Source organism: Hordeum vulgare, chromosome 5H, assembly GCF_904849725.1.
Source record: "Hordeum vulgare subsp. vulgare chromosome 5H, MorexV3_pseudomolecules_assembly, whole genome shotgun sequence".
In the NCBI taxonomy this organism is placed as follows: domain Eukaryota; kingdom Viridiplantae; phylum Streptophyta; class Magnoliopsida; order Poales; family Poaceae; genus Hordeum; species Hordeum vulgare.
Genome location: NC_058522.1, coordinates 1062932 through 1090228, shown reverse-complemented (window position 1 = coordinate 1090228; position 27297 = coordinate 1062932). Strand labels below are relative to the sequence as shown.

Here is a 27297-nt window from a genome sequence, read left to right as displayed (position 1 = left end):
CTTGGAAGAACGTCTTGGAAGAAAAAGAACGTCTTGGAAGAACGTCTTGGAAGAAAAAGAACGTCTTGGAAGAACGTCTTGGAAGAAAAAGAACGTCTTGGAAGAACGTCTTGGAAGAAAAAGAACAGAGACTATCTATTTAAAAGTTTCATCGAATATAAAAAGTTTCATCGAATATGAAAAAGAACAGAGACTATCAAATATGAAAAAGTTTCATCGAATATAAAAAGATCATCGAGTTAAAAAATCATCAATTTAAATAATTAATCAATCTAAATTGAAAAAAATTAGCGAATTTGGAAAAGTTCACCATTTTTGGTTGAGTTTAAGACTATCTATTTTGGTTGAGTTATTGCAGGACATGATTTTGGGAATGTATCAATTATCTTTTAGATTATTTCAAGTTACTTTATTTGTGTAGTTTAAATTATGTGTGGGATCAATTGTGAGTATCAAAAAATCAACAGAAAACCAAGAAGAGAGGGAGTCATGGGACGAAAAAACAAAGGGAGTAGGAGAGGCAACGGAACCAACTCCTCTTTTAATAATGAGATACTTACATAATATTTACTCCCTCCGTTTTTAAATAATTATAGTCAAAAAAAGATAGTCTAGTTTTTTTAACTACAATTATTTAGGAACAAAGAAAGTATTTTCTCGATGCACCTGCACAGTCCCGGGTCTCATACTCGTGTGGTTAGTACACACGGCAGTGATGAGAAAAAAAGTATGGTCCCGGGTCTCCCTCTCCGTGACGCCGTCGTCTGCCGCCCCGTCTCGCGCTCTACCGCGACACCCTCTCCCACCCCTTCCTCGCCCCCTCCTTTTGCCACCGCCCTTTCGCCACCGCCACCGCCACCGCCCCCCTTCTTCACTTAATTAATTTGTTTTTACTACGTGTTTTCAGGACTGACATAATGGCGGACGATAGAGCTGACCCGATTATGGACAACTATGATCCGGACGGTGAAGCACATATGTTCGGCATCATAAACGGCGATATTCTATATGTGCCGACCGGAGAAGAAGAAGATGATATCTCTTCTTATCTGAACCTTGACGGTGAAGATGAAGGGCGCCGTCAGCAAGATGATGCCGAACAAACGTCGATAAACGACGATCTTCAAATGGAAGTAGCAACCACCTCCGGCGCCGAGGTATATATATACATTGAGCCTCTGGTGATACAAACTAACTGATTTGAATAAATATGTGTGTACTAACGCGCGCGACTCTCTTTCTTATTTTAGCCCTCGGCCGGATCGTCGAAACAATCGAGTACGTCGTCAAAGCGTGGCGCAACCAAGACGATGAAACAAGGAGAAACATGCACCATCGAGGTTGTCGACAGTGCAACCGGCAGGCCGCTGGAGCCCCGCAAGAACGCCACCAAGTTTGTCAGCCAATGCGGAGCCGTTGTTAGAGACAACGTCTCGATCACCGTCCAGGAGTGGAATGAGCCAAAGAAGGCACGAATTGCTGCAGGTTTCACTTTTGTCGATAAGAGAACAAAAAAAGATTGCTTCAAGAAGCTTATGGAACATTTCGTTCTACCTCCGGAATACAACAAATTCGATGAGGAGGGTAACAAGATTGAGGAAAACAAGGAGAGGAGGAGGCTAGTCAAACAGTTCGCTCTTCATAAGATGGCCGACGCATTCCGGAAATTCAAGCAAAATCTAGCCCATGACTTTGTCAAGCAGAACAAGACTCCGGATTTCAAAGGACAATATGAGAAACTGAAACATGATTGGCCAGAATTTGTGAAGCAAAAGAAATCGGAGCAGTTCATTCAAATATCGAAAAAAATAAGGAAAATGCGGCTAAGAAGGAGTACAATCATATTATGGGGCCAGGAGGGTATCGCATTTTGTTGCCTAGGTTGGAGAAGATGGAGAACGAGCTGAGGGCGCGAGGAATCCGTCCAGGTACGGAGGGATGGGACCCAAGGGCCAAAAGCTGGTGGTACGGGCATGGGGGAACGCTGAACCCGGAGACAGGGGAGTGTGTTTACCGGGGCAAATTAATTAAACCCACCCAAGCCCTTATTGACGCAATGAGGGATGCTCAAGAGGGGAAGATCAAGTTCAACAGAGAGAACGACGCGCTGACAAAAGCCCTCGGGAATCCTGAACACGGAGGACGTGTACAAGGCATGGGGCACATTCCGTGGAAAATAGGGTTCCCCCAGAACGATGACCCGTACGGTTACAGAAGCCGTAAGAGAAAGATGGATCGGGAAGCAGATGTTGTGGCGCGGTTGGCATCGGAAATGGATGTGATGAAGAAAACCATGAGTGTACTAGTAGCCGAAAGAGATGCAGCTCGGGTGCAGCATGAAGATCATCCAGCGGATCTCGGAAGCCAGCAGCGGAGAAGCAGCGTGGCTTCCACGGAGGCCCCACCGGCTGGTGCAGATGCACCGACGATCGAAATTAATGCACCGGAGCCTCTGGTGGTCGAAATTACTGCACCGGAGCCTCTGGTGGTCGAAATTACTGCACCGGAGCCTCCTCGCTACCCCGTGGACGATATAAAGGAGATGAAAGAATGTCATCTGTATTATCCTATCGGGAACATGTCCATGAAGGTAGCCATCGGCAGTGCTTTACCATGTTTACCTGGAGCACTCCACCACAACAACCCCATTCAAGATGGCTATGCTCGTGTCACGGTGGAGGACATAGTCCAAGGGTTTGAGGACCTGGAGATTGACATTGCTACACCTGAAGGGGAGAAAAGACTTGGAGATGTCAAGCGCCATTTCATTCTATGGCAAAAGAAGTTTATCAAGTTTCCAGGCGAGGCGCCAAGGACAACAAGTCCACCCCCCTACGGTGGTGGTGGTGGCGGTGGCGGTGGTGGTGGTGGTGGTGGTGGTGGCGGTTCACCTACACCTCCGTCACGTCAGCCGACGCCCCCCAGTCCACAACGTCCGGCGGGTGATCAGACGCCGCCCCCCAGTCCTCGTCCGGCGGGTGATCAGACGCCGCCCCCCAATCCACCTCCGGCAAAGAAGCAGAAGCAGAAGCAGTCCTGGATTATTAACCCGGACCCTTATGTACCTAAGACCACAAAGGTACCGGAGCCATCACTGAAGCCTCTCCCCACAAGGCCTTGGGAACGTAGTGCCGAGGAAGTCGACGCGGCCGCGGCTGCTGATTTGGAGAAATGGAAGGCGGACTGCAAGAAGAAAAGAGAGCCCGAGCCCAAGCCAGTATTTTCTGATGAGCAAAAGAAGTGGGCTAAGTCATTTTTGAGCACACCGTCCCAAGCCGCGAAGAATCTGCCTGACGACTATGCACGTGAACTTCGCAGGCAGGCACTCATGTTCAAGGAGAACAAAGAGCGGGAGAAGGCCGAAAGTAAAAAAAGCGGGAAACAAGTTGCCCAGCTCGGGGAACAAAGTAAACAATCGATTGCCCCGCTTATAGTGGAAGCCGCCGGTCCGGATGCCCCCGAGATCATACAAGCTGCGGCAGCATAGGGATTGACTGCAACGAGTGCCAGAGAACAAGCGGCCAACTTAGGTATTACTCTTCGTGAACTGTTAGGCCTTGATGAGGCGCCAGTGAAGGAGGTAGTAATTACATATGTCAAGAATGGGCCTCTCGTCGAGCCTGCGCAGGAAAAGGATCTACCTCCACAAATGAAAGGTCTGCTGAAATGGTACAAGGGTTACATAAAAAATAAAAACGCCAAAGATTATATTTATGCGGAAGTTAGACATGAGCATCACTTCAAACATTACTATGTACAAATTGAACTGAGTGAATTGTTCCAGCTTTTCAATCTGCGCGATCTCGACAAATCTATCATCAGTTGCTACGTTCTGTAAGTGTTTTATTTCTACCCCATCTCGTTCATATTGCCTGCACTATATATATGTCCTAACTATATTGTTGTGTCCGCTATTATACATGCAGAATGAAGATTAAGGAATGCAGAGTAAGGAACATCCATGATGTTGGGTTCATTGACCCACACATCGTTAATGGACATGTGTTGGAGCATCACCCCGCCGACATGGAGGCAGACCTGTGGCAGTTTCTTACAAAGCAGGAACTCAAAAGTGATATTCTATTTCCTTACCATTTTGGGTGAGTGTTTCTGTCTTGAGCACATTCTCTTTTGTTTACTCCATGCATGGTATGTGGCCGGCTAATCGATGAGTTATGCATGACGTACTGTGCATGTATCGTGTCCGCAGGTTCCACTGGATTCTGCTAGTAATTAAAGTTAACACCTCAGAATGTCTCGTCCACGACTCTCTGAATATGGATCCAAAGCTTTGGGGCGGCATGAGAAGAATGCTGCAGAAGTAATTATTTTCATTCATTTGCGCTCTATATCGATCGGCCTATTTCGTTCATTTCCTAATATCAAGTAACTAATAACTCTCTTGTTCATTTAATTTTCTTTGCCTCGTAGGGTTTGGAGACGGTTCGTAGATACAAAGGTCGGTGAATTCAAAAAAGAGCTAGAATTCAAAAGGTCAAAGCCTAAGAATGCTGGGGATATTCAGCCAGCGGGGACCAATCTATGTGGATACTATGTCTGTGAGATGATCCGGAGATACACCTCTGAGCGGGTTCCGAGTGATACCAATGCGGGGAGGAATAACCTCCGGATGATGCTTAGTCCAGAAGCTCGCTTCCGACCACTTCAAGAGGAACTAGCTGGATGGTTCAGCAGGGAAGTCCTCCATCCTAAAGGAGAACACCATTACGAGGACGTAGAACTTTATATGCATTAAATTATGTATGGAAACTTGTTCAAAATTGTATATGGTCATCCGATGATATTGAATATATATTGTATATTCCTCTTGAATTCTTTTTGGTTCTAATTTCAAATTTGTTTGAAATTGTACATTCATATGCATGTATGTAGTACCGTAGAATATATGAAATTCCTTCAAAATTAAAATAAAGCACAAAAGAAATAAAACAATACAAATTAAAAAGAAAACAGGTTTAGGGGGGGGGGGGGCGCGCGCGCTAAAACCCTAAACCTGTGGCGGCCTTTAGTCGCGGTTGGCCAGAAGAACCGCGACTAAAGGTCCTCCGCCCCGACGGCCGCCTGGCGCCCACGTGGACGGGCCTTTAGTCGCGGTTCTTAAGAAACCGCGACTAAAGGTGGGGGGCTTTAGTCGCGCTTAGTTGGTCGCGGTTGCGCAACCGCGACTAATGGCAGTTGCGAACCGCGACCAAAGGCCTTTTTTCCACCAGTGTTGGCACCAACGAAGAGGAAGCCGGTCAGGGGATGGTGACGGAAGCGCTGACCATAGGCACCGATCCCGACCATAACTCCTATCACGATGGTGCTCGCCACCAGAAGAGCATTCACTCGCACCAATTGCCCATCTATGTGATTAGAGAAGTCACGGATTGCTTCATCAGAGCAGTTTCCGGTGCCCATGATCTGCTTAACACACATGCCAAATCCAACGTCAACACATATTGAATTTGTTGATAAATAATTAAATATGCATGCAAAAAATAATATGTACAGTGCTACGTATGATACTAGTATACTGCAATCATACGTATTTAAATTAATAATCAACCACCAATACGAGAACAATCAGCTCATACTAAATTGCTGTACTAGCAGCTCAAACAAAAAAAAATAGATTGGTTGTTGTGCTAACAAGATTAGATTTAGGAGTAAAGGAAATTACCTCACACAAGGGTAGCAATCGGACTGCTGGAGACGTCAATCCGGACTGCTGGAGTACAAGCATGCGTGCTACTAAGTGGTCATGGAGACATTTGCTGATGCAGCCTTACCATGCCAGACGTAATTAATAAATCATGTGATTTTCCCTCTTTCATGTCTTCCACTACGTACTTTGTTATTAGGCAGGTTCTTTATTCCTTTGTTCTTTGCTGAAAAGGAAAGCTCTTGTACAATATACACTCTTTTGTCTCATATACACATCTAATGTAGTAGCTGATTCAGTGCTGTATAAACGTCGGTGCTCGATCTCTCCGGCTCATATTAATTCTCTAGGAGCAAGAACGAACTTATATTAGACAAGTTTCACCTATGAGCAAGAACGATTGCTTCGAAGCAAGGGGAGTACATGTCTATTTCACGATCGGATTTGAACCACCCACTATACATTTACAGCATGTTTTTTCATTTATGTTGTCCCTCCTAGCTGGTGTAAATCAACTTTGCATTTGAAGTTACATAGTATCTGTGATGTGATGTGAGCATCTTTAAAAGGAATTCCAGATTCCTGACGTACGGCTTGTAGGGCTGGTTAGCGCATGTGTCTCCTCCTTTGCCTACCTAGCCTGGATCAGGTGGCGTCCTGTGCATTGTTAGTGTAAAAATGGAACCCCCTGCTACAGATCATCGGAGACAAGAAAGGAGAGAGGAAGAGACAACACACAAGATTTCCCGGTGCACGAACACCTTGTCGCCCGAACGGCTATTTGTGTATTCCGGCGAGCTCGTACTCACCCCCACTTGTTACAATGTCCAACACTAGGATTTTATACCACGCACACGAAGGACATGCTCTCCGCGCTCCTGCCTGCTCGCGCCCACGACCTAGCACGCTCTGGCGGCGTCCTCGCGCGCCGCCTGCAACGCCCACGACGCACCGAACCCTCCCGATCGCTACGCTCCCCTAGACGTAGTATCTAACAGACACGCACGCACACGGCGCCACCCTACCCTGGCGGCCCGCGCACACTGTGCACGCACACACGCACGCCACTGCCGCGGACCCGACGCATCAGACGCACCTGGTGGGCGCCCACACACGCACGAGGCGCGCTAGCTCGCCGCCGCGGCTTATTCCAACGCAACACTCACCCCCTAAGCCGTGGCTTAGAGTAGCGTGGCGTTCTCGACGTCGACGTCTCCCATCAACGCATGTTCCTCCGCCGTCGGCCCCTTCCTCCGATGAGAATCCTTCTTGAAATGACCCCGCTCGTCGTAGTGGTAGTAGCGCCCGCGTCGGTTCTACCGGACGCTTGACGCCACGCTCTTGCCGTCGTCGTCGTCGTCCCGCACACTGCCTCGCCGGCGCTCCCGCGCACAGCCACCGCTCCGCGGTGAGCATCAGCTGCTCCACGCCATGGTCGGCACCGTCCTGCCCGCGCCGACGCAGCCGCTCGTCGAAGGCTTTCAAGCGACCAAGGGCGTCCTCGAACACCATGGGCGAGACATCGCAGAATTGCTCGATTCCGGCCACCGCCACGTACATGCGATCCGGCACGGCGTTGAGCAATTTGTTTACCATCGCGGCGTCGTCCAGGGTCGATCCGAGCCCCGCGTAACGCGCCGCCATCCCGCTGATCTTCCCCGCAAATGCGTCCAGGGACTCGCCGTCGTCCATGCGCAGCCGCTCGAAGTCGCCTCGGAGCGTGGCCAGCCGCTCCACCCGCACGCGATCGGCTCCGACTAACCGCACCTTGAGAGAGTCCCATACCTCCCTCGCGTTCGCTGCAAACTGCATCAGCAAGTCTTCCGGCAGTGCCGTGAGCAACATCGCCCGCGCCGTCTTGCACTTCCTGGTGTCCACTGCTGCTCCATCCGCCTGCTGCACCACGCCACACAGCCCCCCGACATCAAGGATAGCCTCCACCTTGATTGACCAGGAGGTGTAGCCCGTTGGTACCAGCGGCAGGAGATGCATCGAACCCGACGCACCGCCGCCCCGCCGCCCCCGTACGGGACTATCGACATGGCCGCCGGCGCGTGATGTGACCTCGCTCTGATACGAGATGTTAGTGCAAAAATGGAACCCCCTACCGCCGGCGATCACCGGAGACAAGAAGGCAGAGAGGAAGAGACAACACACAAGTTTTCCCGGTGCACGAACATCTTGCCTCCGAACGGCTACCTGTGTATTCCGGCGAGCTCGTACTCCACCCCCACCTGTTACAATGTCCAACACTAGGGTTTTATACCCAGGCACACGACGGACATGCTCTCCGCACTCCTGCCTGCTCGCGCCCACGACCTAGCACGCTCTGGCCGCGTCCTCCGCGCGCGCCCGCAACTCCCGCGACGCACCGAACCCTCCCGGTCGCTACGCTCCCCTAGACCTAGTCTGTAACAGACACGCACGCACACGGCGCCACCCTACCCTGGCGGCCCGCGCACACCACGCACGCACACACAGGCATGCCACTTCCGCGGACCCGACAAACCAGACATACCCGGTGCGCGCCCACACACGCACGAGGCGCGCTAGCTCGCCGCCGCGGCTTATTCCAACGCAACATGCATATGCAAGATAGGAAATAGCTTTGCTTTAGACAGTATGAGAATCATGCATGTGTTTCCAAGTGTGTACAATACAATACGGTCTTGCCATTGGCACTTTGGCCGCTCTTTGATTCGATGCTCTTTGGCGATTAATTAAGCTCGGAATCTCCTTTTGATATAGCTTCTGTGTTGCTCCATCTCTTTTATATATTTCGGCCTTACTTCTCACTTTACGTATCCATTGGAATCTCATATATGTTGTGGTCTTTCCGTAGCTCTAGTACGTCACTGATATATCTTGGTTAATTCGGTTAAACATTGGGGTTTTAGGTATATGCAAAAAACAAAAGTGGAACTTCAAAACAGTCGGGAAATTTCATGCCGAAAGTCATAAACCATAAAAAAAATATAAAATTCGTTTGGTTTCGTTTTTTTTGTTCAATTTTAAAATGCACAGAGTGAGATCAGACCGTACTGTTCAACATTGGGTGGGAACAATGGTGTTGGGTATGTGAAAAGTATATGAATCGTCCCTACCCCCATACATGGGAGCGACGATGTTATATATTGATCAGGAGAGCCAACTCTCGGTAGGTTACACAGATCGATCTACTTGAGACCGTTGGAGATACTACAGGAGGGAGATCGAGATAAACAAGATAACAACTAGTTTAAACTACCTCCTGAATACAACCCTTGTCTTGCAAGGCAAGCCTTCGGGTATAACTATCTAGAGATAAGACTCTAGAGATAAGATGTGTTTCAACACCCTCCCATAATCAAAACTTTCCTAAGTTGAGATTACGTTTAAACACTTCAAATAACTTTGTAGAAAAGCCTTTGTAAACCCATCGGTGACTTGATCGCCGATTATTTGCTTGCAACTCTCTCTCTCACAAAATGATAGTCGATCTCTATATGCTTAGTCCTAACATGAAAAACAGGATTTGCTAACACATAAGTGGCACCAAGATTGTCACACCAAAGACATGGAGTTTGTGTGCGGTGCTGGCAGTCCCCGGCAATGACACCAGAAAAGAACTGCTTCCAGTTGCTCAACAATTAGCAATTGTCTTGCAATGGCCCACCAGCGTGTGGGATCGCGGCAGTTTTCGAGGGTAGAGTATTCAACCCAATTTGTTGGTTCGACACGATGGGAGTGAAAGGATATTCTTCAGTATTAGCAGTTGAGGTGTCAGCTCAACCACACCTGAAAGATTAGTATCTGCAAGCAGGATATAAGCAGCAAAGATAGTATGATAGCAACGGTGCCAGAAACGATCTGTTGACAAGGCAGACTATTCCTAACTGAAGTATCAATGGCGCCAGAAAAGTATTGTAGCAGGTAGCAGCAGTGTAATGAGTAACAGCAGTGGCAAGGAGCAACAGTAGTGACAGCAGTAGCAAGTAGCAGCAGTAGCGACTAACAGCAGTAGCAAGAAGCAACAGTAGTGGCAGCAGCAGCAGGACAAAGCAAGTAACAGTGGCAGTGGGACAAACTCGTAGGCAATGGATCGGTGATTTGCTGGATGACATTCATCATGCAACAGTTATAACACGGAGAGATATGTGGCTAGCTCCCGTTCGTCGATGTGATGTAGGCATGCATTCCGTGTGTAGTCATACGTGCTTAGGGAAAAGAACTTGCATGACATTTATTGTCCATCCCTCCCGTGGCAGCGGGGTCCAAAGGGATACTACGGGATAACACATTAAGGTTCTCCTTTTAATAAAGAACCGGACCAACGCATTAGCACTTGGTGAACACATGAACTCCTCAAACTATGGTCATCACCGGGAGTGGTTCCGTTATTGTCACTCCGGGGTTGCCGGTTCATAACACATAGTAGGTAACTACAACTTGCAAGATCGGATCTAAAACACACATATATTGGTGACAACATAATAATTTCAGATCTGAAATCATGGCACTCGGGCCCTAGTGACAAGCATTAAGCATGGCAAAGTAGTAGCAACATCAATCTCAGAACATAGTGGATACTAGGGATCAATCCCCGTCAAAACTAACTCGATTACATGATAGATCTCATCCTACTCATCACCACCCAGCGAGCCTACGAATAGATTACTCACGAACGATGAAGAGCTTCATGGAATTGGAGAGGGAAGAAGGTTGATGATGACGATGGCCACGATCTCCTTGATCTGGAGCCCAAAACGGACTCCAGATCTGCCCTCCAGGGCAAGAACGGGATGTGGCGGCGCCTCTGGATCGTAAAACGCGATGAAATCTTCTCTCTTGATTTTTTCCGGGACGAAATGGAATAAATAGCGCTGGAATTGGGGGCGGCAGAGCCACGTGGGCCACACAAGCCTGGTCGCCGCGGCCAGGGGGAGGCCGCGGCCACAGGGCTTGTGGCCCACTGGCCCGTACCCTCTGGTGGATCTTTGTTGGGGAACGTCGCATGGGAAACATTCGTCATTCCCGGTACATTCCCGGTAACTCTAAAATCTTCCGGTAATCAAATGAGGTCATCCTATATATCAATCTTCGTTTCCGGACCATTCCGGAAACCCTCGTGACGTCCGTGATCTCATCCGGGACTCCGAACAACATTCGGTAACCAACATATAACTCAAATACGCATAAAATAACGTCGAACCTTAAGTGTGCAGACCCTGCGGGTTCAAGAACTATGTAGACTTGAGCCGAGAGACTCCTCGGTCAATATCCAATAGCGGGACCTGGATGCCCATATTGGATCCTACATATTCTACGAAGATCTTATCGTTTGAACCTCAGTGCCAAGGATTCATATAATCCCGTATGTCATTCCCTTTGTCCTTCGGTATGTTACTTGCCCGAGATTCGATCGTCAGTATCCGCATACCTATTTCAATCTCGTTTACCGGCAAGTCTCTTTACTCGTTCCGTAATACAAGATCCCGTAACTTACACTAAGTCACATTGCTTGCAAGGCTTGTGTGTGATGTTGTATTACCGAGTGGGCCCCGAGATACCTCTCCGTCACACGGAGTGACAAATCCCAGTCTCGATCCATACTAACTCAACGAACACCTTCGGAGATACCTGTAGAGCATCTTTATAGTCACCCAGTTACGTTGCGACGTTTGATACACACAAAGCATTCCTCCGGTGTTCGTGAGTTATATTATCTCATGGTCATAGGAACAAATACTTGACACGCAGAAAACAGTAGCAACAAAATGACACGATCAACATGCTACGTCTATTAGTTTGGGTCTAGTCCATCACATGATTCTCCTAATGATGTGATCCCGTTATCAAGTGACAACACTTGCCTATGGCCAGGAAACCTTGACCATCTTTGATCAACGAGCTAGTCAACTAGAGGCTTACTAGGGACAGTGTTTTGTCTACGTATCCACACAAGTATTGTGTTTCCAATCAATAGAATTATAGCATGGATAATAAACCATTATCATGAACTAAGAAATATAATAATAACTAATTTATTATTGTCTCTAGGGCATATTTCCAACAATCTTTGCGCAGGTATTTTTCATATTTTCTAGAAATATTCTCCGTAAATTTTCAAGACGTTCCGAGAACTTTCATTTCTGCACAAAAACAACACCATGACAATTCTGCTGAAAACAACGTTAGTCCGGGTTAGTTCCATTCAAATCATGCAAATTAGAGTCCAAAACAAGGGCAAAAGAGTTTGGAAAAGTAGATACGATGGAGACGTATCAACTCCCCCAAGCTTAAAACCTTGCTTGTCCTCAAGCAACTCAGTTGACAAACTGAAAGAGAAAGAAAAACTTTGACAAACTCTGTTTGATCTTGTTGTTGCAACTATGTCTAACTCATAACCAGAATTTCAGCAAGATCACAAGTTAACCACATAAGCAAGTGACACAAAGGTCTCACGGTAAACTAATATCAATGGCATAAACAGCTAGCGAGCAAATAATAATGAGTTTCAGATACCAACAATTCAATAAAACAAGCATGAAGCAATATGAATAGGTGGTACCTCGCTAGCTCTTTCTGAGACCGCAAAACATAAATGCAGAGCACTTTCAAATATCAAGGGCTGACTAAACATTGTAATTCATAGCAACGAAGATCCAGTCATAGTCATACTCAATATCAATCAAAAGCAAGGCATAGAAATGACAGAGGTGCTCTCTAATTGGTGCTTATATAAGAAGAGGATGACTCAACAAGAAAATAAATAGACAGGCCCTTCGCAGAGGGAAGCATTGATTTGCAGAGGTGCCAGAGCTCAAGCTTTGAAAACAGAGATAATAATTTTTGGGTGGCACTACAGGAATCAGCTTCTTTGCCGTCTGCCATCACAGACGGCAAAGACAAAATCCTGGACGGCAAAGACAAAACAGCAGACGACAAAGATTCTCACGGCCGGCAAAATTTCTGCGTCAGCCTACGACGGCATAGGACCTTCTTTGCCGTCTGCCCCCCCCCCCCAAAGCGGACGACAAAGCCGTCTGCCTCTTCCTTTATCTTTGCCGTCTGCCTCCCCCTTTATCTTTGCCGTCTGCCTCCTCCTCCCCCCCCCCCTCCACTCTTTGTCGTATTCCTTCCCCTCCATCTTTGTCGTCTGCCTACTCCTCCCCTCCCCCCTCCACTCTTTGTCGTCTGCCTCTCCCCCCTCCACTCTTTGCCGTCTGCCTCTCCACCCCTCCACTCTTTGCCGTCTGCCTCCTCCCCCCCCTCTGCGCCCTCTTCTTTGCCGTCTGCCCACCCTGGAGGCTGACGGCAAAGATCCTATATACACACCCCAGGATGCACATCTGGGTGCCATGTGGCAACTTTGCCATCTGCAAGCTGATGGCACAAGTCTTTGCCATCAGCTGGCAGACGGCAAAGAGCCCATATAGTACCTGTTTTTTTTGTTTTATATTATTTCACAGCACATATATATATATATATATTTGGCAACACATTTATATAATTCACCACACATATATGATATATAGTTCACCACACATATACTTGCCAACACATATATATAATTCACCACACATATATGATATACATATAAATCAATGTACATCCCCATATATCGGAAGAACCAACATACAAAGTATTGCACTGTTTATCCATATATACATATACATATAGTTCGACATTGTTCATCAACTCAAATAAAAACAAGATAATATACATATAAAGTTCATCCATCGACATTGTTCAACTCCATGAATGCCAGCTTCCATGCATGTAGTATATCCAATCTGCAAAAATGTGAATAAGAAAGTCAGAAGAAGAACAAAATATGATGTATTTCAGCTAATTATGTCATTTTTAGCGGGAAAACAAGCTAAGAATATAATATTCATGAGCTAACCAAGGTTCTTATGCCATTTTTAGCTTATTATGGCATTTTGGAGCTAAATGGGTTAATTAAAGCAAGGATAATATGAAAGAGGAGAAGAAAGAGGAGGAGGAGGAGAAGAAGAAGAAATCAAGCAGAAGGAGGAGAAGGAGGAGGAGGAGAAGGACAAGAAGGTCCTTGGCCTTCTCCTCCTCCTCCTCCTCCTATCCTTCTTCTCTTCTTCTTCTTCTTCTTCTTCTTCTTGTTTCTTTTCATTTTGCCTATTTCTTCTCCTCTTCTCCTCTTGTTGGAGCTAAATTACCTAATGTCTTCCCATCTATGTCGAACAATGTACCAAAAATAGCCTCTCCGATATTCTTTTCAGTGTGCATCATGTCGATATTGTGTGGAAGAAGGAGGTGTTTAAAGTAAGGCAGATCCCAGAAGCATGGCTTGTGAGTCCAGGCGTGTTTTGAATTATACCCCTTGAAATACCCTGGACGCTCTGGATCAGGCTCGAGGGCGTTTAACTGATCCAGGATCAGTTGGCCTGTGAACGGAGGTGGTGCCAAGTTTTTGACAACTTTACCTTTGGTAAAGTTCTTCTTGTCTTTTCTGAACTGATGGTCAGGATTCAGGAATTGTCTATGCAAGTCAAAGCAAGAATACTTCCGACCCTCCTGCAACCAATGAAACTGAAGAGCTGCCTTGCATTGGGGGCATGGGAACCTTCCATGCACACACCATCCAGAGAATACTACTGATAATTTACTAGGGCATGTTCTTATATGTGTAACTTATCTACATCAAATGTGAGCTCATTTCATTTATCCAATTCCTCTCAATAATTTTTACAAGTTTCTGTCCATAGAAGAGCATTGTGAAGGAAGTGCCACTTTGGCATGTCCAAATGGTATAAAAACGTACAGTACTTTCCTATGCCCAAATCACCATCCTCCACCAAATTGTAGATCAATCCAAGCATTCATTTGAGCCCAGATTCAACATCCGTATTTTTGCCAAGTGTGGTACTTTGCAAACCAAGTGCCACCTAGACTCCTTCATTTGAGCTAAAAATTTGCCAAGACAGTCTCCTTAGTAGACGATCATCCTCACTCAAAAATCAGGCCCATTGGCCTTGTGAATTTCCCCCACCGCTAATCAAACACTTGGCTGTTAATTCATGTTTGAGCTTATTTCAGTCTTCTCGTGAGATTTTTCTATTGTATTATTCTTACTAACACCTAACGGGGGAGTGATAAACCCACCAGACATGCCTAGACTTCCCAGAACGCGCGACAATGTCACAGTCACGCGGTGACCACGCGGTTGGCATGCTCGTTTACACGCTCTGGAGTTGGGGCCCTCAGACACCATCCAAACCTCGATGTCTTGTCATATTACAAGTTTATTATTTTACCTGATAACTTTGTCACATATAATGACACAATGTGAAAGTTTTCCATTTTTTTGATTTGTTTTGAATTTTTCATGCCCATTTCAATATGCGGTAAAAACGGCGGGTATAACCGTTCCTACCTAGTGGTTGAATTATGGAAAACTTTCGGTGTTTCTCTGATTAAATAGATACTTCTATACCTAAAAATTCATTTTGGAAAACATAAAGAGCAAACTATAAGATAGCTGCAGTTCAAATTTGATCCGCTTCCACATGAACCGGCGAAAATTTGTCTTTTTTACAAGAGGTGGATAAAAGCTTTTGACACCCAACCATTGGTCAATTGTATATTAAATATGTCCTAGTATTTTAGAAAATGATTTGGTCCAATTTCGCAACAAATATATGGTAGTTTCTTCACAAAAAACTCATTTTGGGTACTCGAAAAATGAAAAATGAATTTTGCGTCCAAAGAAAATGAGAACTTCCTTAGCAAACATTGTTTTCCATTCCAATACGCACCCGTGTGCACAATATGAGATCATTTGAACAAACTATGCCATGAAATTAGCGATAAGATTGATCATTTGGTTTGAAAGCAATGAATCTTCACACATGATAGGTCATTTCTAAGAACACTTTTTAAAAATAATTGCTATATTACAAGTTTATTATTTTACCTGATAACTTTGTCACATATAATGACACAATGCGAAGGTTTTGCATTTACTTGGTATCAGTATTTTATATGTATCAGTAATTATATGGAGAAGATCCATAGGTTCAACATAATTTCAAGAGCATAAGGAGAATATCCATAAGTTCAACATAATTTCAAGATCATAAGGAGAAGATCCATAGGTTCACCATAGCAGTACATAAGTTCAATATCATAAAAGTGCAGATGCACTTGGATAAATAGTCAAATATGAACTCAGTTTTATAGGTTCAAAGAGCAATTGTTTTTTTATAGGGGAAAGGAAATAACAAAAAGTTGTTTGTTTTGTGAGAAAGGGTTCCTTTTTCATATACTTTCCCTCAATAAATAAAAAATTCAAAACAAAAACCGCTACTATTCAGATAAGAATGACACAACTGCAGTTTTACATTAAGGACGTACCCAAATTCTCGTAGTGGGCCAGCCCATCGTCGTACTTGAAGAATCCATTCATGCCCAATGCTTACATCACTAGTGGGGACAGGGCCTATAGACCCGGCCCGTAAGGGGCTTTAGTCCCGGTTGGTGTCCCGGGTCTTAACACGGACCGGGACTAAAGGATCCGTCTATTTATTTTGTTTGTTTGACCCCAAAAGGTACCTTATTTATTTATATTTCAAATTTTATTTTTGAATATTCTTTGATTTGTTTTTAAGTTTTATTTCAATTTTTAAATCTTTGATTTATTTGACAATTTAATCTCTAATCACCCATCCTCACTGCTCTAGCGTAGATTACTCATTTCAAATCGTCTAACTTCTCGGCCGGTCACCCCTCCTTTCAGTGCTTCAGCCCGAGCACGCTTAACTTCCTAGTTCTATCGCCCCTAGTTGCCAAGTTTGCACTTGTTGTTCTCCTGACAATAGTAAGCTATCAATCCTAAACAACCTAGGTTTGATGTCATGTCACATGATTTAATTTTTTGAATTCAAACAATTATTAAAATAAACAAAATAAGTAATAATAATAGTGAATTTCAATGAGAACAACCTAAAGATTTTAAATAAAATTATTTTTTCTTATTTTTATGGAAAAAACTTCTTTTTGCCATAACTTTTTTTACATTTGGAATTTTGAGCATCTGAGAAAACTTCACCGGGCAAGCCCCGGTGAAATCGATTCCCAATTTTCTCTAGTTTTTTTTATATATTAAACTTTTTTTATGTCGTATGCAAAAGTTATGGCCGTTTTACATTTTTCCCTTTTTTGAAAAAACGGTCAAAATTCATATCTCAAAATTTGTATACCAACTAGGCACTAAAACCTAACTACATCTCAAAGGATTTTATTTTTTGAAGATTTTAGCATTTTTGTTTATTTTCTACAAAACTAAAAAAGACGGTCCAGGGAGGGTAGAGTTTGAAAATTTCAGAATCCCCTTCAGCCAAGAGTCCAATCATACCCGTCGACTACATTTGCTAGCACCGTCCCCGCCAGAATCACAACTAAGGTTAACCAAGCCAGATTTAACCCTTTCTAACTTTATTTGCTATGTTGAGCCAAATGACCCTGAAATTGAAAAGAACTATAATGAACTCTGAAAATGTTGAAACTTGGCATGGTATCATCATTTCATCAACATAGCTTGTGTTAAAAAGTTGAGAGGGTTACGACAAAAACTGGATGCACTTCGTGTACAAACTGGACCATCTCCTTCGAAGTATCACGGTTTCGGACGAAAACCCATCTGCTAGAAAGATATATTATTTTTTACTTATTTCAACTTTAGACATGTATGCATTTTGTGCATTCAATATAAACCATTCAAAACCACATCCTAAATTTTGACCCTTTATAACTTCATTTGCTATTTTTCATGCATTTAATGATTTTTTGACCTAAATGACCTTGAAATTGAAAAGCCCGACAAATGAACTCTGAAAGGTTGAAACTTGGCATCGTATCATCATCTCTCCCACATAGCATGTGCTAAAAAGTTGAGAGGGTTACGTCAAAAACTGGATGCACTTCGTGTACAAAATGAACAATCTCTTTCGAAGTATCAGGGTTTCGAACGAAAACTCATCTATTGCAAAGGGATTTCATTTTTTCGAACTTATTTGAACTCCATACTTTTTTTGTGTTTAAAATACACCATTTAAAGCCACATCATAAATTTTCAATATTTCTGACTTCATTTGGTATTTTTCATGCATTTACTTACTTTTTTGAGCTAATTGACCCTGAAATTGAAAAGCACTACAAGTGAACTCTGAAAAGGTTGAAAGTTAGCATGGTATCATAGTTTCACCCACATGGCATGTGCTAAAAAGTTGAGAGAGTTACGATAAAAACTAGATGCACTTCGTGTACAAACTGGATCATCCTTCGAAGTATCAAGGTTTGAGACGAAAACCCATCTGCTACAAAGGCATTTTATTAAAATGATTTTAATTCCATACTTTTTATGCATTCAATATGCACCATACTATAACATGTTAAAATCTACAGAAAGTACTAACAAAAAATAATAAAGAACAACAATTAAATGGCTAAAACAACTATATAAGCAAAACAATATTGTTTTAATTAAAATCTAAATTTAAATTATTCTAAAAATAACCAAATAAATCTTACTGTGATAACAATCTAACAGATGACTAGGAGAAAAAAGAATTAAATTAAAAACTATTTGTAAACTCAAGTTATTCACAATTTGGGTTTGAAGAAAATTTGAACAAATTCAAATGTAAACCATTCAAATTTAAAAACTAATTGCACAAACAAAAACTAGACAAAATTTTGAATCTAATGCAAAAAGAATCACTCAAAAAAATTAAATATCCTAAAAGATATAAGCAATTTAAAACAGAAACTACAAACAGAAATAAAATTTAAAAACAGGAAAAAATAAAAATACAAAACCCCTTTAGTCCCGGTTCGTGTCTCGAACCGGGACTAAAGGTCTACCCTTTAGTCCCGGTACTAAAGCCTCCAAACCCTTTAGTCCCGGTTCGAGACACGAACCGGGACTAAAGGTCCCTTTTGAACCGGGAATAAAGACCGACCGGGGCCCTTGTCGTTCGAACCGGGACAAATGCTAACATTAGTCCCGGTTCGTAATGGAACCGGGACTAATGTGTAAATTGAGCTGGGACGGAAGCCCTTTTTTCTACTAGTGCATACTTTTTTTTGGTGTATGGTGAAGTAACTATTGTACTACATTGCTTGGCATGCCCTCGTCTCGCCTCTAGCTCTCCGCTAATGGCCTGGCCCAACATTGTAGCTCCTTAGAGCAGTTTTGGAAAGGTTGCATGGACAGGTTTTGATCGGTTTTAAAACCTTCTCTGCGGTTTATTCTTCTTCCATGTTTCAATGTGATTTCCGTAACGATCTCATCTTTTTCTCAAATTGGTTTCTTTTTCTCTGTATGTCTTTTCTCTTTGTTCTTCATTTTTCAAATACATGTTAATGTTTTTTATACATGTTGAATATTTTCTTAAACATGTTGAATACTTTTCTAAAATACGTGTTGAACATTTATCAATTCACATTGATGAAAATATGTAACACAAAACTTTTATTTATTAATGTGAAAAGCATTTTTTTAATGTTTAGACATTTTTTAAAACGCCATGAACATTTTTCTCAATGGTACGAAGTAGTATATTAAATTGTGTAAGAATTTTTCAAACATCTCATGAACATATTTTTTAAACCCATGAATATATTTTTTTTAGAAAAGGAGGTTTCCCTCCGGCCTCTGCATCAGGGCGATGCATCCAACCATTTTATTTAATCAAACGAAGCAAACATTCAGCGGTTCCGAACCAGGTCCAAAATAACAGAAAATTACATAAATGGATAATAAAAAGCCACAACCGGCTACAAATATAGGCCTAGATGCCTAATCATCTATCCTATTAGTGGACCGCCATCCAAACCGGTTGTATATATCTCGTGCTACCATCTCTCATCGGATAGACCAGGTAACCAAAGGCTCCCTGATTTTCACAGGTGTGAGTAACGACCATATACGGATCCACGCCGATGCCGTGTGGAGTACCTGCAAGAAATTGACATTTGATAATCTGTTAAAGTTCACATCATTTCTGCAATTCCAAATAGCCCAGATCAATGCACATGCTCCTATACGAATATGTGTGGCAATATACATGTTTACCCCATTTAGCCACGTCCCAAACAACGTATCAATGCTATCCGGTGGTGTAATGTTGAAAGCTATATGGACTGTTTGCCATAGAATTTTAGCAAGTGGGCAATGAAGAAAAAGGTGTTTGATAGTCTTCTCATGATCAGAGAAGGAACAACGTTTATCCCCGCCCCCCAATTTCTCTTAGCCAAATTATCTCTGGTTAGAATCACCTTCTTATGGACAAACCACATGAAAATTTTGATCCGTAAAGGGACTTTAACTTTCCAGATATTATTGGACTTGGGAATAGTAGATGTATTTATGATGCTTAAATACATGGACTTCACAGAAAACACTCCATTGGGCGTTAGCTTCCAATGAAACTTGTCCGCCTCCTCCGATAAGCAGACATCCATGAGTCTTGTAACTAAATGCAGCCATGCATCCCATCTATGTCCTATCAATGCTCTCCGGAACTGAATATTCAGAGGATTAGACTGTAATATTGTGGCAACGTATGGGTCCTTACGTTGAACAATATTATAGATAGATGGATAGTGTATGGCTAGAGGCAAGTCCCCCATCCATGTATCCTCCCAGAATCTAGTTGACTTCCCATCACCTACAACAAATCTTGATTTTTGAAAGAAGGTTGTTCTCACTGACATCAAGCCTTTCCAAAATGCTGAATCATTGGGATTTAGTAGCACCTGAGCTAGAGTTTTAGTTTGTAGGTACTTATTACGCAAAATTTATACCCACATAACCTCCGTCTCCATAGAAAGTCTGAACAGCCATTTGCTTAGCAGACATCTATTCTTTACCTCTAAATTTTCAATTCCCAACCCTCCCTGATCTTTAGGCCTGCAAATAATATCCCACCTAGTAAGTCGGTATTTTTTCTTAATTTAGTCACTTTGCGAGAAGAACCGAGATCTATAAAAGTCTAATCTTTTTCGTACCCTGACTGGTACAAGAAAGAAGAAGGAAAGAAGGAACACATTGGCATGCTCGTGAGAACCGAGTTAATAAATTGTTAATGAAGCACACGACATTGGAATATATATATATATATATATATATATATATATATATATATATATATATATATATATATATATATATATATTATTGTATGTCATTTTCAAATCAAGGAATTGAAAGTGTATGTACTGAAATGAAACACATGACAAACTTCTTAGTAGCACACCACACCACACCACACCAATCAACATGAAACAACACAAAAGGTAGTGAATTGAAACACATAACTAGCTAGGACTCATACGACTTAAACATCACCAGGGGTGTTAGGCATGGCAGCCTCTGGCCGGCTGATGAACCCGAGGTGGGTGAGTAACGCCCACAGAAGTGTATCAGCTCGCCACCCCGCGCAATGGCCTCGGCATGGGCGGCGACATTGTCCGACGGGGCGGCATAGAGTATCATCTCAGACCAGAATTCTGCGAGGAGCTCCCATGCCACCTCTTCTCCTTCATTTCCCGCCAGCTCCACCAGCTTCTTCCCGAGCTCCGCACCATTCTTGAGCAGGTCGTGTGCCTCTTCAGACCCGGCACTCAGCGCTGGACCAGCGCTTCAGGACTCAATGACGCCTGCCCGTGTTGCCGGATGCCGCGAGTGCGCGCTTGGCTTTTTTCTTGATGCCCTTGTACAAGCTTTTGCACCACTCGTTGTTGTCGGGGAGTAGATCTGGGACATAGGCTACCAAGTAGGCACAATAGCGTGACAAGTGTGTGGCGGCAATCTCATTAGCAGAGTCAGCCTGGCGGAGTGGCTCCGATGTTCTCACTTCAAGGATGCTCGTGGCAATGTGGGCCACAAGCATGGTATCAGCTACACCTTTGACGCCATTCGATGTTGAGAGCGGATTGTTGTCGGCCTGCAGTTGTAGCCTTGTACAAAGGGATGCCACGCCATTGCTTCTGTTCTTCCAATTGGGGCTTCTAAGTGGCTTGAGGAGAGCAGCCTTCACTGCTCTTGGTACCTTCTTCCTGTGAAGCAGTGGGATGAGGCGTCCGAGAAGAGGCACTGGGGTTGTGCTTGGGTGGAGTGCCAAGACTGAGCATTGGTTCATTTTGTCCACCCAATGATTTAGCAGCTTGCATTTTCTACGCAGCACAAGGCTAAGCATCTTCTTCTTCCAATGTGATTTCTGCCACGAAGAAGCATGCCTAACATAGGAGCAGATCAGGAATACTTTAGTCCAGTTAGAGCAGATGTAACAAGCAATCTCCGCACCTCCGAAAGCACAACTAGTGCCGCAAGCAAACCCACTGGGGCAAGATCGAAGAAAATATTTCCCATATTGTATCTGTTCGAAGAACTATAGAAAAAATCTTCATGTTCATTCTGGAACGAAGGATGGCAATTCAGAAAACACTGCATCTGTCCATGATGTGGCCATCCCATAAAAGCATACAGCAAAATCACAACTGTTATGAGCAATAGATATAATAAGCTCAAACCCATGGTTAGAAGTGAAATAGATATGCTCAAAATGGGTAGCCAACTGCTTGAATATGAGGTTGGGAGAGATGAATAATAATAATCATGAAGGAAAGAAAGCTCATGTGCAATCATCCCAAGTGGTCTTTCATCATCAACATCCTGGAGCAACACGTGTGACAATAAGTTATGGGCCTTGATGAAACCAAACTCAGCAATTGTATGCCTTGTAAATCGACATCTTAACAACTTGAACAATGCAAACGAAAAGCATATATCTTTTAGCTGCTTGGTTGAATACCTCGGAAATATATCATCCTCTAACCTCCAAACTTTATCAGTGGTCACTAAATTGTTGTTGTCTATCCCTGTCCCATCAGCTTGGTTAAATAACCATTTGATACTATAACCATGAGGCTCCTTTTGTACCAATGTTGTGTCCTCTCCCGTAACTATGAGTGGAGGAAGGAATGCTCACTTGTTAGCTTGGCTTTTAGTTGCTCCATGTATCCAACAATGAAATGAGGATTGCGCCCAAATGCTAATGACCTGCTTGCCCCATACCAAGCATATATTTGAGAAGTAGCTTGGCAATGAGAAGAGAAAACAATGGAAGAACCGGTAATCCATTTGCAAGATCCATATGCTTTATGGACCATTGTCTCGTTGAATAATATCCCCCTCCTAGGTAGTACACGACAATGTACGAGGTCCATATTGCTTGAACAAGCAGTACAGTGCCAGGAAGGGTAATGTTTCGTCCTTTGTTGTCATCACCAGCAACTATTGTAGTGGTGTTGGCGCCAGCAATCTGAACAAGACTAGCCCATACGAACACAGTGTAAATGTGGCTACGTGTACTGCACCACCCTGGTATTATGTGTGCATCGGAGGGAAATAGTGACAACACCTAGATTACTATCGACGGTAGAGACAACATAGGAGAGGATGGGCACGAACAAGGTGGTGGCACCAAGGAAGAGGAAGCTGGTAAGTGGATGGTGACGGTAGCGCTGACCATAGGCACCGATCCCAACAATAACTCCTATCACGATGGTGCTGGCCACCAGCAGAGCGTTCACTCTCATCAACTGCCCATCTATGTGCTTAGAGAAGTCAGTGATTGCTTGGTCGGAGCAGTTTCCGACGCCCATAATCTGCTTAACACACATATCAAATTCAAACATCAGTACAAGTTGAAGATGTTGACAAACACGCAAAAAGAATACAACCATTCGTCCAATGATGCTATGCTGCAATGTAAGCATTCAATTGATTCACTGATAGAACAACATTAAGACCAAACTAGCTCATAGATTCTTGTACTAAAGGAAATGATAAGCTTACACAAGGGTGGCAATCGGACTGCTGGAGTACCAGGAGTATTGTTTCCTTGAGCGTCGGTTTTCAACCATGCGTGCTACGAGGTCATGGAAATATGTGTGTTATCTATTGCTACTAGCAGTCCATCCTGACATTTGCAAATGCACCATTCTCCTGATATAACTAATATATGCCTTTTTTTTCCTTTTTGTCTTTTTCATTTTTTCCACTTTTCCTTTGTTCCCTTTATTCCTTGGATCTGGATGCTAGACATGTTCTTTATTCCATGGTTCTTTGTAAAAACAAAAGAGCAAAATAGCTTTGGTACGTATCTGTTCGTCTCACTCACACTTTTTCATGTACTCAAGATTACCTTCACCCGGTGGCTTGGACTACATGTTGCTATGCACAGGAGCTCCATAAGAGTCAGCCCTTGTTGAAATACGCTGCACATCTTTCTCATTCGCTTACGCTTATAAATAAATGTGTTGGTCGGTTAATGCAATTTAATCAAAACGGCACGGAGTGACCAGCCCCGGATTTTTTGAGCTGAAAACAGCTGAGCATTTAAGCATGCAATTCAACATGGCTAAGGAGATCGGCGCCTAATTTAAGAAGTGAAATTTTTTAGTGTAGCCTCAATTGATTATATGAATCCTCCCTGATCTTCCTTTTTCCTCATGCATGTGAAGATAAAATAAAATCGAAATGTACAATAAATAAACTATTTTTCTGCTGTTTCCAGATAAATATGGTTCTAGTTATGATTGTCCAAATGTATACCTTTTTGAGTTAGACCAAGTTTTCACCGTAAATAGAAAAAGGAAAAAAAAGGTTTCACAAATTAATAGAAAATCAGACCAAGTTCTCAGAAGAATGCATCAACATGTACAAGATCAAATGAAGAGATTGTGAACATATATTTCATGATTGATCTGAATCTGATGGAACTGATTGGATGTTATAAATTTTGGTAGTTGAATCATATGCACACCGTCTCTCGTTTGTTAGCACATCAAATTCAATTGCGATGATTCCGCGCGCTGGCAAGATGTCCTATCGCTTTATGTCCGGCTGTGTGAGTGTGGACTGTCAAGTGAGCTAAATTTGTGATACTTCCTCCATTCCACAATGTAGTGCGCATGCGCTTTGCGAGGTCTAAATTTCACCATAAATTTAACCAATGAGACAGATTGCGATGGGAGCAAAAGTTATATTATTGAATTCGTATATGAATGAAGTTTTTGATGGTACAGTTTTTCCTTCCGTTGCAATCATCCACATTGATTAAATCCATTGTTAAACTTAAAACTTAAAAACCGAGGACGCACTATATTATGGAATGGGAGGGAGTAGAAGCTTTAGACAGTAGGAGAATCATGTGTTCCAAACTCCAAAGTGTGAACAATACGGTATTTGGCACTTTGGCCTCCCTTTGATCGATGTTGTCTTCGATCCCTGACGTACTCCCTTGTATCTAGTTGCCGGGCTTCATGGAGCCCTTTATTAGAAACGTTCAAAAATCACATTCTGAAGCTTTGAAAAATAAAAAATAAACCATACATTAACATATGGGTGTATACTATATGCATGTAAATTTTGAGGATAAAATACATTGATTCGTAAGATACACAAAAAAATGAAAATCATTGGTTTTATATAGGGAACGGTGCACAGTGCACCATGCTGTTCACTATTTTCAAAATTAGCAATTTTTCATCTTTGTCTAGCTCACGATGTCAATGTATTTTCTCATGAAAATTTGCACCCATGTACAGTATACATTTGCATGGCATTGTGTGCCTTTTTTCAGATTTTTTAAAAACTTCAAAATATCTGGTTGACTTTTTCAATAAGAACAAGCATCGACAAAATGCATTTCTTATCTATTTATTGACTTCTAGAAAATGAAAACCAGTTCAGGCTGGCTTTTGCTTGCTTGTTGAAAAAGTTTTTGATGGTATCTTTTCTGAAAACTGAGCTCATTTATACATAACCGTCCATTTGGACAATATGAACGGGCATTCTCCCTTGATAAAATAAAATAAACAATTAGACCTATATATATGTGATGATGACTAGTGGGTGCGACTTGTCTCACTTATAGCATGATATGGTGCAGCCTCACATCAAGCAATGCCAAAACTCGCGGGGAGGCCACCGCGATGGGATCCCGCGGCTGCAACCTAGATGCAGCTCCCGCGCCGCGCCATCGAAGACGAAGCGGGCGAGCAGGGAGAAGAGCTAACACGGGAAGGGTGAAATACCGTAGAACGATTGTTATGCGGTTTGAGTTCAAAAAAAACACGGGAAGGCTGGAGAGGAGGTAGAAGAAGTCCCGCCGTTGCCACAGGCCGGCTGAAGGCCGCCGTCAACGGCGGCAAGGAGAGGCCTAATCGCCCCCGAGTCGCCCCCCGAGTCGCCTACGTGAGACGACGCGAGGGGGGGTGGGGAATCTTCACCACCCTGGTATTACTACCAATATTACATATATTTAACCCAAATGATAATGCCCACACGTGTGACATGTTTCTACTTTGCCCTCATGCCAACTCTTATTTTACCCAAATGATAATATCCATTCTGTTTTGCATGAATCTTCAAGGAATCTGTTGAAATTTCAGTGCAACGTAGGCATCATCGTGTTTGTGGGCGTTTGAGAGTTCGCCCACACGACCCGCATCGTGTGGTAGACAGCTACGATCTGTGGGCAAACCAGTTTCTGTCCACATAGTCACCACCTAGTCCACGCGTGTGTGGGCGAACTGTTTTTCGCCCACACAACGCTCGTCTGTTGCTAGATGGCAACTGTGTTTGTGCGTATGTGGCAACTAGGTAAACTCACATGGCAACTATGATTGATTGCTAGATGACAACTGCAGTTGCGCGTACGTGCCAACCTGATAAACATATGTGGCAACTATGATTAACATACATAACAATTATGGTTGGACCACATGTGACAACTAGTTAAACACATATGAAAACTATCTCCGGATAACTAAAGTGTCATCCCGGAGGTCACTATAGTTAACCAAAACAGAGCGAGTTGTCATGTTTTCTCAACTACATTTGCCACCTCGGATTACTAAAATTGTCATTCTTGAGGGATAACTAAAGTGTCATCCCGCGGGTAACAAACGTAGTTGCACCACACGCAGGGATGGGAATGAATAATACTTGTTGGGAGTGTGGTCCCAAAGTAGTTGCGCCTACACGCGTTTTAGAACCGAACAGGTTCCTCTTTCTTACATGACATGTTTAACAGCCATCGGCTTAGAACATAACCAATATAACTCCAAGGACAATCTTCCTTGCCCTTGGCAAACAAAGAGAGAATCGGCTCAAGGGCATATGATGTGACTTGTGATATAGGCCTTCCAACCGCTTTTAACAAGATAATTAAGCTACTGTAATTTAATTTGTGGTAGCTTTAGAAACACCATCTACACTACTAGTAAATATATGTAATCTTGCAACAGACTGTAAATACTAGTAAATATATGTAATCCCGCTAGAGATCCGGTCAGCGGCACAGAGCATGGTGGTGGTCTTCAACATGGCCTTCACCTTCATCATCGCCCATATCTTCATCATGATGCTCTACCACTTCAAGTTCGGCCCCTTCTACTTCTTTGGCGTCTGCGAGCTCCTCATGACCGCCTTCATCTAGTTCTTCCTGCCGGAGACCAAGGGCATCCCCATCGAGGAGATGGGCCGGATCTAGGCCACGCATTGGTACTAGAAGCGCTTCCCGTGCTTTGTTGAGGGCAAT

General features: G+C 43.4%; 1 pseudogene; it reads right to left on the bottom strand.

Moving 5' to 3' along the window:
- Positions 1-20911: 20911 nt before the first annotated feature.
- LOC123399460 lies at positions 20912-23467 on the bottom strand (annotated as a pseudogene).
- Between the last annotated feature and the right edge of the window lie 3830 nt (positions 23468-27297).